This window comes from Athene cunicularia (assembly GCF_003259725.1).
Source record: "Athene cunicularia isolate RWA chromosome 3 unlocalized genomic scaffold, athCun1 chr3_part1, whole genome shotgun sequence".
Taxonomy (NCBI): Eukaryota; Metazoa; Chordata; class Aves; order Strigiformes; family Strigidae; genus Athene; species Athene cunicularia.
This window is the reverse complement of record NW_020799097.1, coordinates 82,467,980-82,491,505: the sequence shown is the minus strand read 5'-3', so window position 1 is coordinate 82,491,505 and position 23,526 is coordinate 82,467,980. Positions and strand designations below refer to the sequence as shown.

General features: G+C 42.4%; 1 protein-coding gene across 1 annotated transcript in view; it reads left to right on the top strand.

Moving 5' to 3' along the window:
* Window positions 1–14,498: 14,498 nt before the first annotated feature.
* Window positions 14,499–23,526, top strand: part of LYST (lysosomal trafficking regulator) — a 92,764-nt gene continuing 83,736 nt past the window's right edge. The window contains exon 1 of the mRNA XM_026845820.1: window positions 14,499–14,701. The gene's annotated coding sequence lies outside the window, so the exon portion shown is untranslated. The remainder of the gene's footprint in view (window positions 14,702–23,526) is intronic.

The window sequence follows — 23,526 nt, the reverse complement described above, 5'->3', positions numbered from 1 at the left end:
CATAAAGCAAGATACAATGAAGCTTCTTCATGAAGTGGGTCCCAAAGATCCCTCAAGACCAGGTCTATGAGTTAAGATCTTACTCATTTACATGGATGTGCCAAGGAGTCTGTTTTTTAAGGCACATACCTTCCAGGCAAGTTGTGCTACTGGAAATAATTGCAGTGATGCAGCTCTCTCTTCAAAATAAGTCAGCATTTGTTAGTACACTGGACATAGCTAGCAGTGTCCTTCGATTAGAGAGCTGAGTCAAAATTCAGATTATGCCTACAGACGCAGGAGTAGCCATGCAACAGGCTTTGCTTTTCCCAGGAAACATCTTGCTACTTTCTCTCCCTCTATGTGCCTCATCTTATGTATCTTTGACTACTATGCTATGTCCTTTTAAAATTTTAATAACTGAAATTAGTCCTCAGTTACCAGACTTCCTATTATCTCCACCATGGTGCTCTTCCCTCAGGAATACTGCCCATTCAACTCTTGACAGATCATTTCATACCTGTCTGCCCTGGGTACTCTTTGCCAACATTTTCCTTTCTGCAGTTAAGGCTAGCGATTAACTAATTTTCCCACCTCTCCCTCATCCAGCAGCACACAGGAAGCTGGAGAAGCACAAACATAGTTCATAAAAATAATACCCAGAGACCCTCATTCCTCACTGAGAGCTCATGTCGTGGTAAAAAAGAGTTGACCAAGGGATCTTGAAGTTTTACATAAAGCGACAAGTTAAATTCTTCTAGGTCATATGTGCAAATGGAACATTTCAGGAGTCTGCAACTGACCACCTGCATCCTTGAAGACCAGAGCCTGGTGTGCTGGGAAGAAAAACGTTGCTCCTTGTGTTTACACACCCTTTATGGACTTTGTGAGGACTTTGTAAAAAGGGTGATGCTGTTAATGGTTAACCAAGTCAATAACAAGACTGGGAAAACTGTTAATGATATATTTCCCTGAGACTGGAGCTAAAACAATTCATAAAACTATGTGTGATATCCACATACACAAACACATCCCAAGGAGAAGTGGACAGAGTATCACAAGTGGCATGCAAAGATTCCTGACTCACTGCACAAATAATACAGTCAGGGGAGCATCACTTGGAATAGTTCCTTACAAAACGCAGTGTTATTTAAGGACCAAATTCACTCCAGTGGTGGTGGGTTTGATTTCATCTTTGCCTGCCCACACTTGGGGTGAGAGCAATAACATGTGCCAGGGAGTTCTTGACACGGGAACATCCAGGTCCCTGCATGTTGTTGTGTTGACTGGACACTTTTGTTATGCAAACACTAAATCATATAGAGTACAGGCAAAGAAGAGAACTGGTTTGTGCTGGGATGTGGCCCTGTGGCCTTCAGTCATTATCTCTGTTTCAGCCCCACCTCTGAAGAAAATAGTTGCTTTGCTTATGGCCACTGCCTAGGTGTTGGTGGCTGCATATTAATGCCCACTTTGTTCCCTGCCTTTGCATCAGAGAAGCAGATCAGCTTCTCAGAGACAATCCTACTATTTGTGCCATGTTTATGCTAGCCTTGCCATAGCCTGTACATTACAGCAGTATTTCTGCTGTAGCTGTAGCAGGGCATGGTTTTGAGAGACCTCTGAACCCACATGGGCATCCTCTTCTGAAGGCTGGGGAAGGGCTGCTGCTCTCTCTCCCATCTTTCACCACCTGTCTGCGGGCTTCACTCAGCAACAGCAGTTGATGGTCTGTTCAAAGGGAACTTTCACATCTGTCTGTAACCATAGTGACCAGTTTGGCCCCAGTGTCTGGGGTTTCCAGGAGCCAGAAATGCAAGTGCCTGTGTAATGTTTCTCTTCCATGGCATCTTCTCTCTTTCCTGAAAATACCTGCACATTCTCCTCATACTGTAGCCATGGAGTACAGAAGACTTATGGAAAGTAGTTCCTTTTGTCATTTTAAAAATACTTTTAGAGCCTTTTTTTTTTGTTTCCAATAGAGAATCACTTGACTTCCAAAGCATATTTTTAAAACAACATGACTTCTGGATCATCCTTCATCCACTGAATTTATATAAATAGCTTTAGCAAAAAAACACACAAAAGGATTACTAATGCGATAGAGATCATAATTTTAAAAGGTATCTGTCTCTTTCTCCCTCTTGTACTACAAACTGCTGATTTGCTGGGTAGTTTCCCTTTGCATTAAGAAGGCTCAGTATTGCTGTTTGGCTTTCTGCCACTTTTCATTGCTTAACTCCTTTTGATAATTAGCAGGTCTTCTCTTTGTTAGGTCTGTATCAGTTTAAAGAGGCATCTCCGCTGGGCACTGTTAAATCTGCCTCTCTTAAGCAGCACTCCTCATGCTTAGTGACTAGTTTCTCCTGCCTCTGCAATTCCATTTAGTGAAACCCCAAGCATCTCAGCCTGAAGTGGAGCACACAGTCGGTGTTACAACATACAGGGAAGAGGAATGTCCTAGTCAGGACATTTCCACAGCCCACTACCTCCACACGTGAGTCCAGATTCTGCAGTAGCTCCTATTCACATAAATGGCCATCCTGGCCAGTGGAGGCTTTGCACACCCTTGGGGATCTACGGGCACCTCAACACATGGGTGACCCCCAGCCTGAGAGATGCTGACATAAATCATTTGAGGAGAAGCCACATAAAAGCACCAACTTCTTTGGAAATTATTTGCATAACAAGATCAGAAAGTTACTGAGTATTAGAGTAAAGGAGGTGATGTGGGTTCTGCTGGGGCAAGGCACCACAGCTTCGAGATTATTTTTGCTGCCTCTTGTGCTTTGTTCGGGCTGTTAGGCTAATTATACTTAGTCTGTCATGTACACAGCTGCTATGGGAATACATATGTAAATATTCATTAAAATAAATATACCAGCTTTGATAATGCATGTCTTCTCAATGAACCTGACCAGCTAGCATAAATTAGTACAGATATTAAAAGCAGAGACTTCTCCTTTTGCTTATACAGCAGATGCCATTAAACTAGTCACCTTCGCCATGGTAGTGTTATCTGTACCATAAGCGGTCTGTAGGCTAACACATTGTGGAGATGGAGGAAAGGAGGGTTTTCCTCAGGACAGTTAGACTTAAAAAAGAGAATTTAATTCTTAAGCAGGACAGAGACAGACTTAGATTTATTTAGTAATGCTTCAGAGGCTAGAGTTTTATCTGCCTCAGAAAAACAACGGGCTGTGGGAGTTACAGCCAGAGCTGTGTTCACTGAGCAAGTAGCTGTCACGCAGGCAAAGCTCCCACAGTCCCAGGGCTCTGCAGCTCCTCACTCCTCTCCTTCTCTAAGGGTCAGTATTACAGAGCGACAGAGCAGCTCCGGCCATGCTGAAATCTCTCAGCTTCCATGGAAATTAACTGAAGTGGAAAGTGCTAAACACTTTCCAAGAGTTACTTGACACTCTGCAAGCTGAAGCTGTGGCAGTTTGTCATTTATTTATCTTTCATTTGCATGTTGGCCATCTTGCCGAATGGAGCCTGGTGCGTACTTACGCTAAGGCCTCTCTGAATCACTCCAGCATTAAGACGTGGTGACGACACCTCAGGCTACATGAAGGTGTACCTGTGTAGTGGGCATATCATCTGCAAAGCCCAAACTACTCTTTATCATTCTGACAGGCTGGGGCCAAACCATCACATGCTACTGCTTTGCTGGAGACTGTCAAATAAAGGTGCTCGTGAAGTGACAGGCTAGAATTTGCAATAAAATCTGATAAATGAGGAAGGAGGCAAAAAAGAGCAAACAAACCTAATTACCACATACCGTAAGTGGTTACTGGCATTCTTATGTTCCCTTCAGACAACTGAATCCTTTTAAAAGAATAGATGTAAGGCTTATGATATCTGATGCTCACCACAAACTGGAAAGTTTGGAAACTGAATCTCAGGCCCTGTGCCTACTGAAGTCTGACTAATGCTTTGCGTCTTTGTTACATTTACTCGATCCATGGTTCAAATTACAGCTCAGAAACTGACCACATAATGCGATAAAAGAGAAGTTTATCTGTATCAGACATAACCTTTGCATCTCTTGTGCCTAGTCTCTCTCTGGGTGAATTGGCATAGCTTGACAGGACATGAATGAAAAAGGAAAGGAACTATTTCCAAATCTTTTAACCATCTAAGAGCCACCTTTGATAAAACTTACCCTACTTCTTTTTTTTTCTTTTATTTTTCTACCAATATTTGCAGAAGGGGTTTTTTTACTCACATTTCGGGGACCTTTTTTTCACATAGTCGCTTTAGATAAACTCACTAGCAGGCAAGTGCATAGCAGAAATAACACATATGTTTCAATCGACAAGTCACATGCAACAAATAATGAATTATGGATAGTAGAAATCCAAAGAGAAGTTGCAAGGCCAATGCACCATTTAAATCCTGTTTACAACTTCAAATGAGGGTGCTTAGATTCAGTTATTTGCATGTTTGCCTACAAATTAACAACCTTTTGGGCTCCTGTGGGCCAGAAAGGAATGTCACTGATTTCCCTTTGCTATATACCTTGCTTTCCAGCCTATTAAAAAAAAAAAAAAAAAAGAAGAAAAGAAGAAAAGAAAGAAAAGAAAAATAGGAAGACATAAGAGACAAAGAATTAATAAATGTCCTTTAGCTGAAACTTTAAAAGAAGCATCCATTGGCCAATGCACGCTGCAGAGCTGCCAGGAGTTGCCACCTTTGCTGAAAGACTGGGCACAGAGGAGAAGCAACAGATTCCTGTGAGGGGCAAACTGCTACAGAACCTCGGCCCCATGCTCTGCAGCCCCATAGCCGAATGAGGCATGCTAAAAGTCCTGCTTACGCTGTATGTGTCTTGTGCTTAAATGCACGGCTTTACTTTCCAAAAGCCTCGGTTTGGTATTTCTCACAAGTGTTATGATTGCACATATTAAATTAATATGTGGACATGGGTAGAAGAAACACAAAGCACCTTTTGATTAGTTGCAGAGTAGTCTGAGGCTTGGAATGAAAGTAGCACTACAGAATGAGTTATACCCCCACTTTGGAGCCAAGGTTGTATCTTTTATATACAGCAATCAGCGGAAATACATAGTTGTTTGCTTTGCACCTTCTGGCACAGAAATTGGTGTGATATTGATCTAACACAATCTTTCTCTTCAGGGTCATGCTGCTCAACATCTGCTCTGCACATACCAGCCTCTGCCTCTCTGGCACCAGAGCAATAAGTAATTCTGTGACAACTCCCTTAAGTCTTCACCTCGCTCTTTTATCCCACCTCCACTCTTCCGCAGCTCCATGGCTTTTCCACGCTATACCTCCACTAGCCAGTGGAGCAAGATGCTCTCTGTTTCCTTGCCCAAGCCTTTATGGCTCGGTGTCAGCCCCAGGCATAATTCCCTCACCCTTCTAGGTCTGGTGATGCAGAAGTGGCACAGGAGGAGCAGGAATGAACCACCCTATTTCTAACCAGTGAGCAGAATTGTCTCACGCTGGTGACCTCTTTCTGCTCTGACTTGTGAGGCTGTTCCCTGCTGCTTCCTCCCCTGCCCAAAGCAAGGGAGCTGCCGGCCTCCTTCAACAGCCCCAGCTGGCCCAGCCCGCTGGAGCAGTGCTGGGACACAGGGGCCAGCAGCACCTTTCCCAGCACCTGAAAGCTGTGGGGCCAGCTCTGCTGCCTCTCACCACCCAGCATGGGGTGCTGGTGTTGGCAGCTGCTCATCGTCTGTCTTCAGTCTTCTGGGGCAAGACATGGGCTTGAGTGAGACTTCCCAGGCTTGCTTCAAGAGCCTGATGTCAGCCGGTGCGGAGGAGCTTTAGAGGCTGCCCCAGGGCTGAAGAGGCACTCAGCTGCACTGCCAGGAGCAGAGCAGGGTCTCATTCACTCAGGCTCAGGAAGATGAAGCAAAGAATTTGAAATTCCCAGGTGTTTGGTGTCCGTTAAAATCAACTAAGATACTGTTCCTGCTAATACTCTGCTAATGTGCTGGGTTTGGGGGGGGGTTGGGAATCTTATGGCAAAGAAAAATGCTGGGGATGGGTCTGTGAGAAGTGGTCCTAGAGGGCTGACTGATGCTCACATAGAAAAGACAGAAAGATGCTTTCTTCCCCGAGGCCCTTTCCAAAGCACCTTCCAGTCCTTTTGCAGGGACTACACCAGCTTGTCATCCTGCCCCTGTAAGCAGCTGCCTGGCTCTTGCTGTTACCCTGGGATCTCTGTCACTTCCCCTCCCTCTGTATGGGGAGATCGAGGGTTTTCAAGGAGCTACTGAAACCTGTGTTTGCAAAAGCAGCTCCTCCTACCCTCTGGTCCAGACTAGCCAGCAACCAGAGGTTGCAAAGTTGTCCCTTTGTTGCCATAAGAAGTAACGTGAGCCCTTATGCCTGTCTTGGAACTCTGCCGCACGGTTGATCTGAACAGTTCCACACATTTGCAGGGCAGAGAGTCTTGTCCCTGAGCTGCCTATGCAACCTTCTTTGACCCCTGTCTCAGAGCAGTCAGCCACCCTTCAAGACACCTACCTGCTTGCAGAAAAGCCATGGGAAAGTGAGGCTGGATTCTGCTCAGAAAGGCGGGCATTGATGCAAGCGAACCATGGGGGTTTTGTAGCAATTGCTTTTACTTACAACACGATGTCACTACTCAGCCTGTGGCCTTATTGGGTACTTTAGAAAATGAATACTTTTGGTCAGTACCAACCAGCTGATCCATTCCTATTTGGAGGCAAATTTCATGCTGGAAAATGCGTGTGGAGTTAGCTGACAGAAAGGAAACAAAGGCAAAGCTTTTCTCTGTTACACAGAATGATTTTGTTGTTTAAAATGATGCAATTATAATGAGCCCAATTCATTAGCTCTCTTTAAGAAGTCATACACCTTCAGAGATAATGATCTTTAAATTTAAGTTCTGTTTCTAAGTGACTTGGTTTGACCTGTTTTGCTAGAAATAGTAATCCTGCTCATGAATACCATCTGCCCATTCAGACTGCTCGTGTACCAAATAATATCTTCAAGGCTGGAGCTTACGGCTTTAACTATCACATGATACACAGTCCCATGCCTCTTAATCAGAGCATCAAGTGATTTATTCAATGTGCTTTTTTATTTCCTGCCACGGCCTGCCCTCTCAGAAGTTTCCAACAGCTCGAGGCAGACAGACTTCACTCCCAGGGCTGTCTCCATTTTGACTGGCAATGTTTTTATAAGAAGCAGCCTTTTCTCTTTTAGCTTGTTGTGTTTGTTTTTCTCCTTGCAAACTTCCCACATAGTGGTGGACATTGTCAGACAGAGCATGTAATTCTACAATGAATGCAGGAAGATCTCCCCTGCTTCCAAACATTGCAACCTGCTTTAAGGAAGGAGGTCATTTATTTGTACCACAGCTGGCACAAAGGGACCCCGAACAGGCTAGCCTTTAGGCAGTACCACAGTGTAAATGTTAATAGATTGACAAGATTGCATGAGTAAAACTGCTTGGTTTTTCCATGTCACATTGCTATGGAAAGCTCAGCCTATTATATATTTGAGAAATGACATTTTTGTATTTACATGGTCATGACCTGAAAATGGCATCTCACAGGTGAGCCATGTGTCATACCACATGGCAGCATACCACTGAATGCTTACCCCAAGTGGATTGCAAGATGAGCAGACACAGTGATTTAGATGTATACAGAGCATTCATTTAGTCAATTTTTCTTCTGTAATTCTAACTAGACCTGGTTACCCCAAATTTGATCCAATCACCAGACTTTAAATCACGCAATTTTTTTTAATCAAAGGTGCTCCTGACCTTTTGCAGCTCTATTGAAAGAACAATTCAAAGATCTATTCAAAGAACAGTTTGGCCAACAGTGGAGGATATTACAGAAAACAGGAAAAAACCAGATTGTTGGGTCCCTAGCTTTAAATGTTTGCTTTATGTAGGACAGGGTGCAGTGACTTCTTATTTCAGATCAGCTGTAGTTAAGATTTATGCACCAGGCCCACCTTTTATGTGAAATTGCTGTTTGACAACAGTGTAGACTCACTGCACATAGAACAAGAGACCAGGCAGGGATGAACAAGAGGGGATCCTGCATGGTGGTGTATGTTTCTTTGTCAGTCTGTGAGCCAAACCTTGGAGAGCAAGGGCATGTAGTAAAGTCTGAGCACTAACCCAGTTCATCCTTCTTCTAGTCATGAAAGACAGATAATGTCCAGGGAAGAGGACACGATACTGTGTTCCTGTGGGAAACATATGTCTCCAAACACATGGCAGGTCTTGACTTGACTGATCAGATTAATAACAGGCAATGACATTGCACCACGCTGACTCCAAAGGGCTTCTGGATAGGTCTTGCACATAACCTATGTTTCCCTAATGTTGATCACAACGCAGCCTGTCTTCATCATCTCTGACACCAATTTTGGTGCTAGAATCACTGATGACATTTCCACTGACTAAGTCTCTTGGAACATCTGTGCCGCAGTCAAAGAACAACAGGATTTCCCTTTCCCTTGGATCACTAATGTACAGGTTTCTGCCTTTCATTTCTCTGTTACAAGGCCTGCCTTTTCAGACCAAAGTGATTTGTTTGTGAAAACTTTGCTTGTGAAACCAAGGGCCTGGCCACATTAAAGACTTGACATCGTGGACAGAGATCTTGAAAACATTTTCTCACATCTTAAAAGCTCTTACAATCCTGTAAACTAAGGAGTAAGTAATTCACTCTTTCCTAGGGCGAACAGAGACCAAAGCTACTGAGGAAAATTTTGAAAAGCTGAATGCTGATCTCCTGACTTGTAGCCTGCGACTGTAATCACAAGACCATCCCTCTTCCCATTTCAGTAATAAAAATCAGCAACCAAAACCAGAATGAAATGAGATAAAAATGTCTCTTTTTCATTGGAAAATGCTTAAATAATAATATTAGGGTTGTTGGTAGCTCTTTGTTTTTCTTTTAGGTCAGGGTGAGGTTAAGGAAGGGAACTTTCTTAGCATCTCCTTTCAAAATGGGTATTTCCCTGAATGTACATGCACAATTTGATTCTGGCCATTTTATTGAAATGACAGCCTCCAACTGTGACTGAGTGGCATGTGTCTCTCTAACAGTCCTATGAGCAGAATATAGGAGCTGTTATACTGTGCACAGAGTAGGGAGGCAGGTTGCTTCATACAGCCAAGGATACCACCCCTAGCCTTTCTTGGCTCTTAAATGACATCCTGCATTGATGTGTTTTAGGTGGAACATCACACTGGTGCTGAAGAAGTGGAGCCCTCCAGGATGAGTCATTTGTGTATCCTGTGATTGTGGTTTTGTTTATCAGCCTGCCAAGATAAAGATTAGCATCCTTTGAAAGATGACTAAAAATTGTTGTATGTTGCAGTTAAATCAGCATCAGCTGTCTACGTTAGCATTATCTTAGAATTTTTGTAATCTTCCTCATCTCTCTTAGAGATTTTGTGTTAACATGAAACAGACATCTAACTTTTAATAAAGGACCTAACATTGCTATCGCTGGCCAGGACAGCATTAGTGTTACTGAGGTGACACTTCTTGTGACATCCAAAGTGGTAGAGAATTATTTCCTGAGTGTGTTCAGTATAAGTAGGATCTGTTAAAGCAGCTTGTAAGCAGAGTGCACGCCACAGGGGAGAGCTGCTGGTCTCCAGTATTGCCTTGTGAAAAATACATACTCAAGAACTGACCTGGTAAGTCAGCATCAGCATAAGAAAAACTGACCTCGCTTATGCACTGTAAAGACATTATTCCAGATGCAAGGGTCTTCCTTCTGTTTCCACAGTGTTCATGTCATTTCTGTCTATAGCCATGGTCACCATGGACACTTGGACACCAGTCCCAGCTACCTGAAGCAATAATCTTCTTTTAAGTTTTCAAACGGGACCCTGTTGTACAATGGGAGAACATGGATCCTATTATAATCTGCCGGGCTACTCCACTCAGGCTGCAGTGTGAGCTCCAGTTCAAAGTCCTTTTCTCAGAAGAGAGGTGAAAGTGAATGGTCAGCTTTCATTTCCTGCTGGTCATGAATAGCTGTCAGATAGCTGAGTTGATTTCAGGACCCCGCAGAACTGTGTAGGGAGAGCCAGAGACTCAAAGATGGCTCTCAAAATTCATGATGTTGTCAGACACCTTCGAGTGACAGTCTGATGGGATGGTTCCATTCTGCACATAAAACAGCTCTTTGCAACCTCTTTTAGATGCAGTCTGTGACCATAAACTGATGTTCCTGGGTCCCAAAAATGAAGAATAGCATCTGCAGAACTACTGGATGAGGAAATGAGTGTATCTGTGTCCCCATCAGGAGCTCGGCACTACTGCACTGCAGCTCCGCCAGTTTGAGGAGGAGCACAGTGGTGGCCACCTGGAAGCTTCTATTTTCCCCTTGGCAATATCATTCAGATAGTGGCTTGTGGCTGGGAGACCTGCAGAAAGCACTGCTGCAGCATTTGGAGGCAGAGGCAAATGGTACCACAACACTCTTGGGAAATGAAGATAGATGAGCCCCCCAAGAAGCCTCAACAGGAATCTAAACTGTCTGTTTGGTCCTCTTCCCCAACAAACCCTGGAGAACCACAACTTATTCCAGTCTGTGGTGATGCAGACATTAGAGGGCTATTAAAGGGCTAGGACATGAGTATCACATGACAGGACACACAGCATACAGTAATAGTCCATATACTCTCTTTCCACTGAACTACACTGGTGCTATTGTTACTCTCTTCCTGAGCATCTGACTGAATATATACAACAAACATTGATGAGAATTACTTTTGATCACTTGTGTAACCACGTATATTTTTACTTGTGTTTTCAACTAACTCTCTTACCAGGATGAAAAGCAGAAGAAAGTGCTGAAGAAAATGGCAGAATAAATTTCTGTAACCAGTAATCAACATCTGATACCAAGTTTCCCTCAGGAAAGGAGCTGGAATGCATGAGCTAAGTAAAAGTTATTTAAACATATATTCACAAAAAGTGTAATGCCACAGTCAGGAAATCAGTACATAGAGAATCCAGCAGCTTGTCAGGTAATGGTAATTGTATAATGTGATAATTGCAATGAATGCATTTAAAGGCAAATATTAATAAACTCCTCTGCTAAAAGATCAATGTTATTTTTCAGCCAAAGCATAGACTTACAAACAACGTAAACCAAAACTATTTGTAAGTGTAATTAATATACTTGTGTAAGAACCAAACATTTTCTGTAACAAAGATAGCCAACAAAACAGCTAGTGCAATAAAACTCCATGAGCTATGTGTTATTTTATACCTCATTAATGTTTTGGTAGATAGTCACAGCTTCATTCAAATTGAGTAATATGTACTTTGTTTTCTATTTGTTGCCAGTGTAAAATACTCCAAAAGAAAATCCTGAATATGTTGGCTGCACAGCATTAAACTGAGCTAATGAGAACATCCTGCAACTAAAAAAAGAAAGAACAGTCTTCTACACATCACGAATAACAAAAGGAGCAAGAGCTATGATCATTATATTAAGCCATGCAGCCAGTTACTAAGTGCTAATCAATAGAGACAGATTTAGAAACAAACGTAAGTCATTTCCAGTAACAGAAGTAAGCAGAGGGCTCAGAAATAGCATAGCAACAAACCTGCTCTGCCTGGAGGAAGCCATTTCCATCACTCAGGCTCCATTGCCGTCAGCTGTGACACATGCGGGCCACGGAAGTGGTACCATTTCAGTGCTGGGTGCGTGCAACATTTAGACTTTTCTGTTCCCAAATTACACATACTTGCAATCTGGTCTGAGCAGAGCGTCTGCTTAAAATTGTATTCATGGTAAGATTTATGTCCTACCTGGGCTGGAGCCAGCAAGTGACAAATTGACTTTGTACAACATGCATATAGACTTGAAAGCCTGATGCTCTCACTCTCTGCCAGAAGACCATTTCCATACTTAACGGTGCTGCAGACATCTCGACCTTCATCGAGTGGTTGTGCTTGTCTCCCAGTATCTTGGGCACACCCCCAGGGTGATCTGGATCTAAACTCTACCCTGGCTTTGGACCTCTGCACTCTTTCTCAGCTTGTGATTCCTCTGCCCACAGTAGTCACCTGCCTGAGAGAGGCGACATCCCTTCACACCCTGGTACAACTGCACAGGTCCTGGGATGTTCTGTGACCTAAGAACACCCTGCATGAGACCTCCAACCCTATGGATGTTCTAGTTTCCCATTCCATAGGCAAATGATAGCTCAAGAAGTTAGAGGAAAATAGGCTTGCACAAGTTTCTGACAGACCTGTGCATAGCTTAGACAGCACCTGACACACATAGCTCTAGATTACGCTTACAGCCTACTTCATCCTCATGAATCTGGATTTTCTTTGGTTCATATCAGTCCTTTAATGAGCCCCGGGGAGTTCTTTCCTTCTTCAGTTTAAGTTGCCTTGGCTTCTTCTATCATCAGGAGAGAGAGAGGGGGAAAGGAGCATTTTCAGGGGCCAGTTCACCACACTTACGCAACATACCTGCTTAGGATGGACTGATTTTTTTTCTGGAGGTTCTTATCTCTCCCCACTGACCATATAAGAATTCCGGTTTAGACTGCATGTCTAATTTACTGGGGGAAGAATTTAGATGAAACAAACCTCAAGCCTCATCTGCCTATTGGAGATGTCCAACTTCCAAGCAAAACTCTAAAGAGCCATCAAAATTTTTACAAATGCCCATGCAGATGTACAAACAGTTTTGCTGGTCATCTTATGGCATGGAGATACTACAGCACCAACAAAGGAATTGTTTTAAGCTTCTGTGTCAGACAGAAAATTCCACTTGCTATTTCATAGCCTCCTGTGCCAGGTTTTGTCCATTATACTTGAAACTGAGAAGCAGCTTTCTCTTGGTATGAGAATAGGAAGGACTTTTACATCCAGAGAATTTCCAAGGGCCTGACAAAACTGAGAAGTCAAATTAAGCAGTCATTATATGTTTTCAGCAACGTTTCAGTGGCAGTGGTCTGTATCTTATTCCTTCATACAAGTTTCTCCTTGTACAGAGATTGCCCAAGTTACCCCACAGACAAATCTGTAGTAAAACCTCTGAAGTTAAGGTGATGTAAGTCTGGTGACTATAAATGCAGACTCAAGCACAATACAACTGTGCTTAGCTGGCATCTGTGTTGTTCAGTGAGTGTATGGTAAACTTTGCCTTCGTGGTGAGGCTTAAGAGACTGACATGCAGACTGAAATCAAAACGGATGGTGCTTGCAGTTGCATGTACCCCTCCTCCCTTGTGTTGTCACAGTCCTCGTGACTATGCCACCAAACAGGCTAGCAAGCTGATCTGTTGAAAACTTGTCCTAGAAAAATAGCAGATTGTTTTTCAGCTGGGTCAGTGGGCTGATCCAGCTGACTGCAAGATCAGACAAGCACAAGCACTCCTTTTCCAGCACCTGGGCTTAAGTGAAGTTGTCCCTGAGATGTAGCTGTAACTATGCAGAAAGTAAAAAATGAATGTGCCCAGCAAAGAGTTGAGGCAAGTCCCAAGACCATACCGTAGTGACAGGAGAAACCATAAAGGTAACTCAGTATATTAAAACTAATGGGTAAATTGGCATGGTGATATGTGACAGGGATCGCTCAGAGAAGCAGTCTAAGCCAGCAATTCTTCATGAGAAACACAAATATTATATTGACAGTTTAGCTCAGTGCTCAGGCAGGTGCAGTGAGAGTCTGTGACTTCTCAGTTCTAACTGTGGTTTTGACACTTGGCTGCTGACAGTGCATTCACAGTACAAAGGCAGATCACTGTCTTAAAGGGTTTGTGGCTCTGGATCTCTTCCCATTAGCCAAAACCAGCACATCAGTGTTAGCATAAGTGAGTTTGTGCCTATGCAGTTGGGATCACTCACATTTAGATCAAGTAATTTGATATTTTAGAACAAATATAATTTCTTTATCGTGAATAGAATAAGGGAACCCTGGCCTTGCTGTTCTTGCAGACGGAAATTCAAAAGGAGACATCTAAAATCAGGCTCAGAGATGGATGTGCAGATTTTGAATTATGTGTTTTGATCACCCTTTTCCTTTTTTAATGTTTTGCTTAGACAAATAATATCAATTGGAGACCAGAAACATTTTTTTTTTTTTAAAAATCAGCTCAGATTTGCTCATTGAAAGTTTTTTTGGCAGAACAAGACAGAGTTTTGACTTCTTCATTCAATCATCTCAGTTCATTAATGTGGCCTTAAGGCTGAACTGTTCCCTTTTTATATGCCTATATACAACGCTCAAGCAATCACAATGGAACAGCATATTGGAAAGCTTTTAGCCTCTTGCACCACTTAGCACAATCTTTTTAGCTGTCTGCATTGTTTACTCATCCTCCTGCACCACTAACAGTAAAAGCCTGCATGAGTTTAATCTTTCTTTCTTTCCCTTCCTTTTTTGTTTCTCCAGCAGCACTGCAGACACAGTAGCACAACCAACTCAGAGAAAACCAAACAAAAGCAACCTCCAAATTCCAAACCACTGCAGGACAGGCTGCTTGTGTGAAGCTGAAAAGGAGCCAGAGCATACCAGCAAGGAAGCTGTGATTTCATCCAGCAGCCTGACAGAAACTCCAAGGCTTCACTGCAGCAGTTTGTGCAGATGCAGCAGCATCCCTCTGACCAGGTCCGTGTCAAGTGCTAGCAGAGGAGTCCCCAGAAGGAGGATGCCCATGTCATTCTATGTCACTACCCCCTTGCTTTTTAGTTGCAACTCTCTGAGGAAACCAGGTATGCTCTACAGGTTTTTAAACAGTTTTTATTCTTTAGGATTGTGCTTAATTTCCAAGGGAAGGGTAAACTGCATGGAAATGGGGAAGATTGATGAGAGAAAGGTCACCAAGGAGGGTCATTGCCCTTGCTGTGGAGTGGTGGTAGTCAGGTTTCGTGCGGGAGGAGGTGCAGGAAAATCAGCCTGAGCAGAGGTGACTGGGGCATTTGCCTGGGGTGCAGGTTGGCAGGGACGTTTCTGGTGAGATCTGGCTCAGGGGTGAGTAGCAGCTGTCACATGTTTTGGTGTTTGGGGACTGATCAGGACTGGGGACTGATATTTGTGGTTTGGTATTAGTGCACCAGCTTCTCTGTCAGGTCAGCAGGCAGGGGAGCGCTACCGGCCAGTTGTGGGAGGAGGTTTAGGATGGCACGTTCTGGGTTGGGGAAACACTGACAATCATAGCAAACCCATTTGCACCAGTGTGACTCTGGGTTGACTCTGCTGAAAGCAGCAGAGTAATGCTGACAAAACCATGAACAGGATTTGGCCTTATAATGCAAAAATGAGAAGGTTTGGCAGAGGGCCTGGAGGGGTGCTGGGAGCTAGTCTCTGAATGTATGAATGCATGTGTTTCTAAAAAAAAAGTCTGTGCTGTTAGCTGGATAGATGTTTGAAGCCCTACAAACATGCATCACCTTTCATAGGAAACAAAGAGGCTGTTACGTTTCAGACAGCCTCCCCACTCAATTATTCAATGCAACCAAATAACTCCAGAGCTCCACTGAGTTACATAAAACTGTAAAACTGTCTCCCTCCCTTGCCTTGAATCAATGCTATATTCTCTTTCTGAATGATACATTATATCATCCAATGGGTGGCTTGGAGCAATGCTCAAGGTGCTTTGAGAAAGAACAGAAAACATAGTAACATGAGCATGAAGGGGGACTGACATGACACTGTCAGAAAGGTTCAGACTGAACCACAGACTGCTGCTAGTCGCAGGGAAACGACAGCATCTGAAATAGAGCATGCTTTGTGCCCTGTTGTGTCTTCAGAACTAGTGCCTGTCCAAAATGCTAATCTGAAGACAGAACCACCTAAAGAAAAGCAGAAAAGCACAAAGACCGAGTGCTGTTACAGTGCCTACTTCCTGTGCCGGGTTTCTTCCAAAGCAGACGATGCAAATGCCATCCACACTGTCTCTCTTGCACCATTTCACATGCTCAGCATCATCATCCTTCTTGTCAGATCCCCACATTGTGCCAGAGATGAAGCTCGTATATGTATCAACAGGGAACCAAATGCCTCTAAGTGTCTTTTCTCTGGAGCTGCTGGGCTGAGGGAGCAGTTTGTCCCCATTGGAGCAGCCCTAAGTGTCCCATGTGCAATGCTGACGCGAGCTTCCATGAACACCGTGACAAGTGGGGAACAGGCACTGAACCAGCTCCTCACCTCCACCTGACACCACGCCAGCACCTCCTGCACAGGGGGACGGGCAGCCACGAGCCCTGCCAGTGCTGAGGAGTATTTGAGAGCAGCCCTGCGATTGCTCTGTATCTGCTTTACTGGTAGCTGAGGAGCACCCCAAATGCTCCTTAGCATTCCATGTATGGAGGTGGGTTACTGCTTCTGAAGATGGAGACATCCAATGCTCTAATCAGACAAAAAAGTGTTCGCAAACATTTACCTTTCCTGAATTACCTTTCCTTTTCCAGCAAAGCTAATTCGCGAAGAAATTCATTGCTGGACTGGAAACAAGACTATTAGATTGCTAATCAGAAATCACAGGGGAAAATGCAATATGAGTTTCATGCAGAAGCAGAAATGTTTAAAACAGGTTGGTTTGTTTGTTTGTTGTTATGTAGAGTTAGTATATTTGTAAAAATCATAGTCAGTTTGCCAGAAAATTATTATGTTTATCTCAATTTACACATGGTGTTGTGATTAACAACTTTGTGTTGTTGATCTGGCTTATCTATTTTCCTTTTAAAAAAGCAACAACAACTAATCATTATAGAGTGAAATAATATTTTTTTGTGTGTGTGAAAGACAAATTTTTGCTGCTGAATCTTTCTAATGCTACATTGACTATAATGAAAGTAATGAAATTTAGAAAGGCCCAGCTTTAAAAAAAAAAAAAACAAAAAACACAAACCAAACAAACCCCCCCCCAACAAACCAAACAAAAAAAAAACCTAAGAAAAACAGATTATCACAACAAATGCTTTATATTTATATCTGGATAACTGATCTAAAGTGACCATAAAAAGTTGCAGAAATATGGAACAAGTTGGGAGAAGCTATAGCACATAATGTAATTAGCAGATGCATGAATATATGTGATATAATGAGCAGAAATCAGTATAACTTTTGTAGAAAAAATAATTCACAGCTCTACTGGAGTTTTCTTCAGGGGAGGGAAGAGAGGGGAGTCACCAGTGAAGTCTCAGAAATCTGTCAATGTGTTTGTGTTGTTTGACATAGAAGTTATCTGAAAAAAAGAAACATAGTTTGAGGTAAGAGAATTCCCCAATGATAAGTCACTCTAGATAGCAAAAATGAAAGTCAGTTGGGAAAGGGATTTCAAGCTATAAAAAAAAAAAAAAAAATCAATGTTGATGACAGCAAAGGATTGCATCCCAGTCAAAACGATCCTACATTTGCCTGCAGAGAGAGAAGTGCTGAAGAGAGAAGTCCTAGTAGTTGCTTAGAAGAGATCCCTGAGTTATGACACACAGTGTTACAAAGTTGTCAGCCCAGTGCTCAGTGGTGGAGGAGCAAAGCGAGTGTAATGTTAGGACTTATTAAGGAAAGAACAGAAAGGAAAACATGAGCATAGTATGCAAGAAATTTACGCTGAACTCACATCCTGAATATTGTCTGCATCTTCAGTTGTCTCATGTTAAAAAGAACAAGAAAAAGTTCAAAGAAGGGCAAATTCAGAGTGGAACAAAAGGAGCAGAGGGGATCGACAAGGAGTCTTAAAACCATGAGCAGCATAGAGAGAGGGACTGGAGAGTAATTATTGTCTCTTTCACAAAGCAGAAGAACTAGAGGAAGCCAAGAGAAAAGGGCAGGTAAAAAGTCCAAAACAAATAAAAAGAGGCACTTTTTAGCCAGCTGTGTAACTGAACTTTGGAATGCTGCAGAACTTGGTTAGTGCTGAAGCTTTATGTGGGCTCACACATCTACTGAACAAATCAATGAAAGAAAAATTAATCAAAGTCTATAAACCATGAGTATACCACACCTGTCCCAGGATGTTACTGAGCCGCAGACTGCTGTGAACTGGAAGAGGTACTAAGTGTCACCCTACACTTGTCCTGTTCATGTAGCTTTCTGCAGGTGGCTGCAGCTGGTGCTGGGCTGAACAGGTCTTTGGTCTGATCCAGTCGAGCCATTTTTAAGACATGATTGGAATCCAGCAGGAAACTGAAACAATTAAAAAGCCGTAGAGGTATTTGCATTGAAACAAAACCAAAACATGTCTCCGCTGTCAAACTAAACATCAATGAAGAACATTTAGCTGTCATAAGAATAATAAGCAGTATCAGAGTGTTTCAGCTGAGTCTGGGCAAAGTAAGTAATTATTTTTTTTCTTGCAAAAGGAAAAAGGAGAGCTACACCAGGAGTGGGAGGAACAGGGTGAAAGGATTCAACATGAAAGCTTGCCTAAGCTTTATCCAGACAAATATAAACTCCTATCGCCCCTACCATACAGTCGATAGTGTTTGGACCTGAAATTCCCAAATCTACCACTCTGATGAAATACTCCTTTAAAAAAATAGATCGTTATCCTGATAAATTCTTGCAGATAACCTTTATTATGATATGAATGGGTCAGCAAGTTATGGGAAAAATGTGCATATTGCAACAAGGTAATTTTCAGCAACTTCCTTGTGCTTTTGTGAATTACCTAATTATGGTTTTGCTTTCTCTTTATAATATATCCACCCATCCTAAACTTTTCAGTCCAATCTTAGTTTAATATTTTAAGAAGAGCAGGGCAAAAATTCAGAAATGGTGTATAAAAGTGGTGAAAATTAAAATCTACTGGGACTTTTCCTGTGAAACTGTAGTAACATGAAATTTTAAAAAAACCCAACAAAACAAAACAAAACAAACCAACTTCTTCTTATGAGTTACCTAATTTCATAGTGTTTACAGGAAAAGATAAAGTATTTGTTACTGTGAATTGCAGATATGCTTTTTGCACTGGATTAGGAAGATAAAGAAGTCTAGTATTTTTACATGGGTTGTAGATCCAGCTAAAGACAATGATGGACCTAATCAGGACACCTGAAAACTGCAGCCTGACATGCCTTTATTGAGATTTCACCTCAGTTTCACCTCTTCAACTGACTCAGTTCAAGAATACATCCTTTGCTTGATTATTTACTGTAGGACAGGACCAAGTCTTTAGACATTGTTACAGACACATCCCAACATATAATTGTATGAGACTACGATCTGGTGTAATTCACACATTTGAGAGCCATGAGAAGGTGCAAATGAAAGCTCAAAGTCCTGTATAGAGGTTTTTATACCATTTGCATTTCTCATTAGGCTTCTCTCACTCTTTGTTCTGGAAATTATTCTACCTTCAGTCATTTCTATAGAAATTGATTTCAGTCAAATTTTGTTACATCATCCAAACTCACTGCACTGAAGGCAATTTAATTATAGTTCAGCACACATTGCAACTAGTCATTTACCTCAACTGTTTTTGACTAAACTTTAAACTGGATTAATTCCTTCTAAATGGGAAAGCCAAAGCTAGTCAAAGTAAATTCACTGATTCAAAACTGATAATGAAGGACTTTTTGAATTCTTTCATCTAGATTAGACATTGGACAAATTTAGGGGTCATACAGTGTAATACAGCCAGGCTACCTGGCTGACTGCTCTTCTGTTCTGGAAATGGGAACCTGAACAATCAGTAAATACATCCTTACATCAGTGTGTGCTGACTAGGAATTACTGCACCGAAAAATCAAGCGTCACTGGGAATCAAGCCCTGCTTGTAGTAGGCAAGCCTAAACAAAGATTGCAAACAACTAGGGAAGGCTTCCCACAACTCCCATGCTTTAAGCTCCTTTTGAAAGCATTTAATTCTGCTTTTGCTTTCTACACACTGAATGTTGTTTTCCTTTTCTATCTGGTCTTTCTATACCACTGTAGTCAACTAGTCAAACATGAAGAATGCAAACATGAAATGTGACCAGCCTGGGGTTTTTTTGTCCTTGAATTTATTCACAGCTATCTCCTTCAACATTGATCTGAAAGTGCATCTACTCACAGACTATTTCCCCTCATGATGCCGATAGACTCACACCTAAACAAATATGTTTTTTAATTAATCCCTCAGACCATTCATTGATTCCCTAAGCACAAAACTATTTCAATATTTATTCACTCTTTCAGATTTTTTTCACAACAGCATAGGAAAAAAATGGAGTAATGTGCTTCCCTGGGAAAACAGACAGTTATTCATTCCCTGATGAAAGACTGCTCATCTCAGCTGACAAATATGCCCTTTCCACAAACTTCTCTGATTTAAGTTTGTGGATTCAAGACAGCTTGTTTATATGTATTACTCCACAGTTTTTATTATTGAGTTTATTATACCATTAAAACATAGGTAAATTTACCTAGACAGGTAAATACTCATTGTAAAGCAGAGAAAGAGAATGAGACTGTAGAAATGGCCCACAAAATCTAGACCTTACATTAACTTTGTAGTGCTTTCAGCTGAAACTTTGATGATAAGAGTAGATGGAGTCTTATGAAACATGTGTAGTGAGTGCTTAAGAAATTCTGAGAATGGACAGAGGCTCATTGACCCCTAAAATTTTGGGACCATTGATCTAAATCCACTGCCTGCGAATGTTAATATCACATACTGAAGAATTTGACTACCAGTGTGACCTGTGCAGGTCTCAGTGCTGTGGCCTTGTTCTATTGCCCAGGAGAACAGTAGGGGAATACCACTCATTATCTTTCTTGCTTGTTTTCCATAACAAGGCAATAATCTTCTGCATGTATGCAGAAGAGAGGGAATTGTAGTAGAAATTCAGGAAGAATCCCGTTGAAAAACTTTATAGATTTCAAGTGAGATTCAGATACTCTTTGTAGAACAGAGGGAGTCATCACTGAACCAATGTTGATACAAAGAACCAGGCTTGATTTAAAGTTATTCTGGCGTGAACCGGTGTCATTCTATTCATTTTCATGGAGCTGCTGCAGATTTATACTGACATACATGAATTCAGAATTATAGTACTTTACTGAAAAACTCAGATTTAATACTGAACAACAGGCATGCTGCCATATTTGTAGCAGGGGCTTAATTACTATAATTAAATAAAATCTGCATGAGCTGAAAGATAGGGTGCACTTTGAAGCATTCAAGTGAAAAAAAAATTACTGTTCTGATAAAATCTTTAATCGTACCTACTTACCTTTCTCAACTTTTTTTTTAGTTCAAACGTTTATAATCTTTTTTTTTTTTTTTTTTTTTTTTTTTTTTTTTTTTAGCACACACATAACAACTGCTTCAGTGCATTTCAATTTAGGCTATGGCTAACTTCCCTTTCAAAGATTTTAATAGATACCTTGAAAAAAAATCACTCAGACATTTGTATGGGGTGACCAGTTCTCATCTGAAAACTCTTAGTTTCAGTAAAATTTATCTTATCAATCTGAAATGCCCCTATTCTTTGCACTTGAAAAGCTAATATTCCAAGGGTCACTTGATGTGCTGTTGGTCATTGACTTCATTTTCATTGCTGCTGTTTCAGTTCTGCCATACAACCACACAATGAAAAGTACCAGCTGCTTAGTTTCACTGGTCTCCTTGAGAAAACCATAGACAACATGTCAATGTCAAGCACTGCATTGGCTCTGCCCTACATCTGCTGCTGAGGAAAACTGGGCAGCAGCAGAGGTAGCAGCAAAGAGCCTTGGAGTGTTGGCAGGCAGGAATTTCATGGGAGAGGCCAGTAGAAACCTCTGTCTTCCTGCCACTGCACCACTGAGGAGGGACACATACATGTAGTCATCCTTCAGCAGCTGGAAAATCTGAAAGAAAGATAAAATCGTGTTATCTCTTCATTTTGGTAAACAGGAAGCCCTAGTTCAGAGGTAAAAGAGACCTCTCTTTCTTCTCGGCTGCAGGAAGTGGAGCAGCTTCACACAAGCAGGGAGTTTGCTTCAGGGCAAGGACTCCCAAGCTCAGATTTGGGAATCTTGGTTCACTTTCCTCTCCAGTAGTTGCAGTGCCAGCTGGGATAGACTGGACCACATCCTAATATGTTCTCCAGGAGTTTAAAAACAACTGTCTTAAATAGGATTTAGTCTGCCTGAATTAGCAACTAACTGACATCTAAACTCCAGGGCACTGAGTGACCCAGTTTTCCCAAAGTCCTTAAGTTCTCTGTGGCCACTGAAGAGAGCTGGATGCCCTTGAAGGCCACTTGTCTCTCTGAGCTGACATCTGGTCTTCCCAAGAGTGGGCACCTAACTGGGGGCAGAGTGGTGCATCGGGCTCCTTGCCCTTCCTGGTTTTAGTGAAATACTGGTGTCATTTGCCTAGGACTTTTTTTTTTTTCTTTTTTTTTTTTTTTTTCCCCCAGGTATTTAAGACATTTTCAAGTGCAGAAGTGTTGTCTATGTGCCTAACTTCCAGAGCAAGGCGCTGTCTTGGCATCTGCACAGCTGGCCCTTACAGAGAACTTGCTCTTGGCTTGGACCAGAGGTCCATTTAGCCCAGTGCCTCTCTGACAGGGACAGGTTACTACTCCCTGTCGATAAGGTGAGGACCAGCACAAAACGACAGCCAAAATCAAGTGTTAAATAAAAAAATAAGAATCATGGCCATAAATAGATATCACAGGAATGAGTACAAGGAGCAGAGTGTACAGGCAGTTTGAAGTTTGTATTTGTAAAAGACTTAACCGCTGCTACCTCGTGTGTATCTAAACTTACTTTGGCAGGTGGATCCTGGGATCCTGCTGTCTGAAGCATTCCCAAGATCTGGCTCCGTCCATCTGTGTAATCCTTGCAGGCAGCCTGGCTTAAGTTTTACAAACCCACCATGCCACTGAGGTAGCCAGTGGGCCCTGGAAGGTAACTGAAATGCAGTCACAGAGTTGAGGCAAGTCCTCACTGGGAAAGGCAGCAGAAGTCAGGGAGCAGGAGGCCAATGGACCAGGGAGGGGTGTAAGGATTTGAGAAGGATGCACTAAGGTAAGGACACTTGCACACCCTGAGTACCTTCTTATTCCAAGAATCAGGAAGGTTATGCCAAACCTGGGCATGTATGAGAAGATGAAGCGTGTGTTTGTTAACATTGCCTGTAACGTATTGCTGCTGCTTTCAAAAAATTAGTAAGTGCCCTGGCCGTGTGAGGTGAATTCCTGAAGAGGACAAGAGCAGTGACATGAGGTCAGGTCACATTATGGATTTATTGGTACATGTGAACCAGCCCTGACAGGGACCTGATCGAGCAACATTCAGGGCAAACCTTTATTCCAGGCATCTCAGACAAGTGCCAAAGCCCAGCTCCGCAGCCGTAAATCTGTTCCAAGAATTTACTCAGAGCAAATACCAAAGCCAAGCTTCCCGCCGCTTGCAAGGCCCTTCGTACCCAGAGCCCCTCATCGTGACACGAGTAACACAGCACAGCATAACTCAGGGCGTGGGTTGCAGCAACCAGCCACCACCGGGTACACGCTCCGGCAGTGCGGGCACTGATGCCAGCGGGCGAACCGGGTATGGATACGTGACACGTATGTTAAGAGCGGTTTTAAATGTTGACGTTAACGCTGGGGGTGGGCTGGAG